This window comes from Piliocolobus tephrosceles, chromosome 6, assembly GCF_002776525.5.
Source record: "Piliocolobus tephrosceles isolate RC106 chromosome 6, ASM277652v3, whole genome shotgun sequence".
Classification (NCBI taxonomy): domain Eukaryota; kingdom Metazoa; phylum Chordata; class Mammalia; order Primates; family Cercopithecidae; genus Piliocolobus; species Piliocolobus tephrosceles.
In genome coordinates, this window is record NC_045439.1 from 37,761,609 (window position 1) to 37,767,105 (window position 5,497).

The window sequence follows — 5,497 nt, forward strand, 5'->3', positions numbered from 1 at the left end:
TCACACAGGGAGACAGTGTCAGAATGTGAACCCAGGCAGGCAAGCTCCATCACTGTGTTGCCCCACTATGCTAGAGTGTTGTAGGCTGGGACACTGGTGCAGTCCCTGGCACATAGTAACTGCAAATCAATCAGTGTTAGTTGCCCTCTCCCTTGGCCTTTTGTGGAGATTCTGCATGAACAGAGGAGGCAACCAGTTGGATTAGATGATTCTGCACACACCCCCTCCGTTGAGTGCCATGACCTCACCTCCCAAGAGGCCCTGCATTGGCACATTTGGAGGATGGAGTCTGGGAGGAGGGGGTAAGCCATCCCCTTGGACTTTCCCCTTCTCTGCCTGCCATGAGGTGGCTTCTGTTAATGATCAACAGACCAAAGGGTGCCCTGGGGCTGCCTCAGGGAGTTGGCTCCATGCCCTTCTTCCCCCGGGGTCTTCCACCCCTATGTGTAGCCAACCATTTAATCATGTCTGGCTGGACTGACTGGAGGCTACCTGAGTTCAGAGGGGGAGGAGGCAGGGAGGTGAGCCAGGATCCTGGTCACCCCCTTGCTGCCTTGCAGGTGGCCCTTCTAAGGTCTGCCGCTTGCCTGCTGGGCAGCAGGCAGAGATTCTGAAGGTTGGAAAGCAAGGCAAAACCTCAGCCTTTTCTTGAGGTTAGGTCAGCACTGGGGGTCTCACCTCTTGATAGGTAAGGCTTGTGTTGAGAAACCTGGCCTACAATGCTTTCTGTGGGAGTCCCAGATGGTTACAGCTGAGTTACCATCATAGAAAACCAGACTCTGAGGAGCCAGGGCAGGGGTTGCCCATGAGAGCCAACTGCTGGTCAGTGGACAAGGATGCCTTCTCCACATTGAGGCTGTTTGCAGTTGTTTTGAAATGTTGGCAAAGCCCAGATCTCAAAGTACAGGGCTGTGAGTGATGACTGTACCTGTGCTATCAGCTTGGGTTGCAATGAAAATAAATATGGGCAATTGCCAGAACTAAGGCAATTTTTTCAGCACCTGGAGCCAGGCAGGTAGCTTCCCCCGACCCCAAATGTACTTCAGGGAGAAGGAGCTCATGACCACACAGGTTAGCATTCATTTCTGCCAATCCCAGTATTCCAGGGCTATGGGAGGCTCTATTGTCCTTGGTAAGGAGCTAGTTTTGGAGTTACAGGGACCTGGGTTCAAGTCCCTGTTCGGCCTCAAAGTCACTTGTGACTTTAAGCTAAACACTTAGTAAAAAGTTAAGATCCCAGTTTCCTCATTTGTAAAACAGGATGATGGTGATAATGATGATGATAATGATATCTAGGTCAATGGATAGAAAAACTGTGGTATTTTCACACCGTGGAATATTATGCAGCTACATAAAAGAACAAATAACTGATACATAACAATGTGGATGAATTGCAAGAGCAAAGTTGAGTGAAAGAGACCAGCCACAACAGAGCACATATTGTATGAGCCCATTTGTATGAAGTTCATAAAGCGGCAAAAGTGACCTATGATGATTGATATTTGATTAGAAGATAGAGCATACATGTAAAAGTTCATTGACCTGTGCACTGAAGATTTGAGCACTTCACTGTAAGTTATACTTCAAAAATACAAACCTATAAAGTTGTCACAAGTGTTACATAATACATGTAAGGAGAAGAAAAAGAAATTCAGTACCTGGCCCATTATAGGCACTTAGTAAATTGTGGCTGGTCTTTGTAATGGCAACAATGGAGGATGCAGGTACTATTCTAGTCCCCTTTTATAGAAGGAGGGAATGGTCTCAGAGCAGCCGAGTAGCTTGCCCAGGGATGTGGGGTTTGAATCCCATCCCAGTAGCTCTCAAGTTTGCACACTGTCCTACTACCTAATACTGTCCCTCAGTGAACAGGTGCTGTTTCTGCAGGAAAGCTAAATTCGCAGTAATCCAGGCACAACCAAGTTGACTAATTAGTAAGTGTAATCATCTACATTAGAAAAGTTTTTCTTTTTGCAGATTTAAAATAAGCCATCTTGCTAGTCAGTACCTCCCACACCCTGTGGGAGGTAAGGGGAGGCTGATTTGGGGGCTAGCTGGGCTCTGAGTGGCTGGAGAGAGGAGAACCTTGACTGTCTGGTGGGCCAGCATCCAGAGGCCACTGTCCTGGGAGTCACCCTGTGGGCTGTTTGCCTGCCTGTCCTGGCCTATCCCTCCCCTGGGCTGATAAGGGCTGTGAGGCCTCTGAGGGGCCTGACTGGCTTAGAGAGGCCTTGGGGAAGGCCTGCCCGGCCCAGCCCCGCTTCACTGGCTCTCAAGCTCAAGGGTGCACGGAAGCCTTATATTGCTATCACAGCACCACTTCCACTCTCTGTTGCATTCTACTCTTTTGGGAAGTGGTTCTTGGAGCTCCACAGGGAGATGTTCAGCTCAGCCAGTAGATCCAGCCACCCCAAGGAGCTGGGAGTGAGTTCTTGCTGGGCTGACCTCCTCTGTGCAGCATCTGCACAATTGGCTCAGCCTCAGTGCTCTGGGAAGGGCCCGAGGCTTGGGGTCAGAGAGCTGGGCAAAATTTGAGGAGGTACTCACTCTCAGGGTCTTACAAGTGAGTGCCTCCTGAAGTTGCACACACTAGGCTTGTGATTTGCTTTACTCTCATTCCAGCCCTGTCAGGCAGCCCTGGATTTGTGATCCTGCTCAGCCATTTTCAAGCTGTTTGATCTTGAGCAAGTTGCTTAACCTCTCTGAGACTTGTTTTTCTCCTCTATGCATGGGGTACAGGAAGCATACTCACCCTGCCCACATTATAGGGCTGTGGTGAGGATCAGATGAAATGGGGAGGAAGGAGCTCTGGAAATGATAAGACCCTAGACAAATGTCATATTGAGAGTGTGGGAGCAGCTTGCAGTCCTCAGAATGACAGAGCCCTTCTCTAAAGATGTTTGAGTATCAAAATGTGGTACTTTGCCATCTTGGCTCACTCTCTCAATTTTCTACCTCAAACTCACATATGGTGTGAGTGTTATAGGTGGTTCTCTTGAATTTATATAGTAAAAATAATAACATGAACCAGGATTTGTGAAGACTTATCATGCACACTGGGGGCTGGGCCTCTATCACATGGTTACATTTGATAGTACCTGCGACCCAGTGCTATCATTAGCTCCATTTTACAGATGGGGAAAGTCAGGCTCAGGGAGAAGTCACTATTCCCAATTACACAGCTGTATACCACTGAGTCAGGACCCAGGTCTGTTGGGCTGCAACACCCAAGCTCTCAGCCTCCATTTGTAAAAGGAGGCAGATGTCAAATGGCATGGGTCACTTAACAGGTCCAGGTTCCGATGTTCACCCTCCCCTGGGGACCCATTGTCATGGAGGAGAATTTCTCCTCTCAGCCCATCCTTTCCTGAGATGTCTCCATCACATCTGGTCACCCTCTCTGCAGCCCAGGGGCCTGGGGTAGTGAGCAGAGGTAGGGTTCGCTTTCTGCCTCCTTTACAAACGGAAGAGATGAGGTGAAACGTGGTGTGGGCAACTGCGCTGGGCTCACCTTTGGGTGCAGCGGTGGCTTTGAAACCACGCCTGTTCTCAGTGGTGCTGCTGCATGGTTGGGGTGGAGGAAACCATATTTTATCACTCACAGGGGTGTTGTCTTGCGTAATGTGTGATCAGGAGGGAGCCTTCTAAAGGCTAAGCTGATTATTTTCTAATCAGTTAACAGCTTTATAGTCTACTTGAAACTTGTGACCTTGGGGCTGGCTGTAGAAGGCACCAGGATCGTTGCTGGCATTGGTGTTCCCTCTTTTGGTGCCTTGTTTTCTGAGAGATACTGTCCATTATGATTAGACTGCATTCAAGCAGTTCCTCTCCATTCAAGGAAGTCATTTATTCCTGCAAATGCAGGGGTCAGAGGGGGAAAAATGGTGGATTCTCAGAGCTCCTGCCAGCAGCAGAAGCCAGCAAGGGAGGGGGAAGGAGGCATGACCAGATCAGCACAGCCAGCGCTCAGATCCTCCCCCAGTTGCCTCAAGCCGAGGGAAGGAGGGCAGGGCTCTGAGGCTTCCTTCATTGGCTCAGGAAGGCCTGTCTCCTAAGGAGTTTTTCTTCCTTTGTTACTAACGATTTTACTGGGCCAGCCTAGCGGGCTCTGAGGCATTAGGAGCAGCCAGGCAGTTGGTTCAGTTAGACTATTAGACTTGGGTAAAAGCTGAAATAGTGCCAACTTTGGTGTTGTCCCTAACCCCTGCTTCTCTCTGTGCATCCTGTAGCTTTTGGGTTGGTTTGGGGCAGGAGCTGCATCTTCCCACACAATGGATGACACCTGCAACCCAAACAATGTGCCCACCCTCGAATGGAAACCCCTTCAGCAGTGTGTGGTCAGACATTCGGGGGAGATTGCTGGAGTGCAGGTTCACATGAAAGGGGGTTAGGGAGCTGGGCTTTCTCTTCATAAGCATGCACTAAATATCTCTGGAGGTTTAGACGTCCATCCCCACATACAAGCAAACCTGGGGGTTACGCATTGCTGCAGCTGCCACCAGTTTGGAGACTGAAGGGAACAAGTCCCACCCTGGCCATCACTTGCTGATGAAACTTGATGATCACTTTCTATTTCCAGGCTTCCATTTTCTTCTCTGTGAGATAGAGGGTGGGGCCAAAGAGTAGTTTATTTCATGATTCCATGAATATCTTAGAAAGCAAAATGCACAGAGCCAAATTTCCTTTGCCACGCCGCATGACAGGGCAACGGAACTGGCAGTGTTGTTGCTATAAAACCCCAACTAGAGTTACAGACGGAAGGGAGTTGGTGTGTCCTGTCACTGATGTCAGGTGACTCACACAGATGGGTTTGGGACTGTAGAAGCTGGCTGTCGGAACTTCTTTGAAGTGGTGGTTTTAAACACTTTTATGAACTGTAGGCTGAATGAGAACATGTAAGTCATTCTCTTGGTATGTTGTATTTTCCCAAACACGCTATTTCAAATTGAAACATTGCAACAACTGCCTTAATTTAGCATGTGCTTTGCATTTGAACATGCTGCTTATTAGCTGACTGGTTTTTGTGATTCTCAGAGAATGAGTTACTCAGGTTTAAAGTCACAGGGAGGCAGATTTTGGCTCAGTCCCGGGAAGATCTTTTTAAGACGCTGAGCTGACCTTTGGAGGTAGTGGACTTCCTATTGTTAGTAATGTTCAAACAAAACTAGGTGTTCCCCCCACCCGACTCTCCCTCTCCTGGGTCAGGGACATTGCAGAGTGATTCTTTGACATCCTATCCAAAGCAGTCCCCTCCTCCTCACTGTCTATGTATCATTCTGGTTTAATATTTCAGTACTTATTACTCTCAGAAAGTGCCAAGTTCATTTAATTCTTGACTTGTCTGTCATTATCTCACCCAGCTTAAAGGCAAATCTGGTGAGGCAGGCGCCTGGGCTCTTATTAATTGTTTTTTTATTTTTTTTTTGAAGTAGAGTCTCACTCCGTCACCCAGGCTGGAGTGCAGTGGCTTGATCTCGGTTCACTGCAACCTCTACCT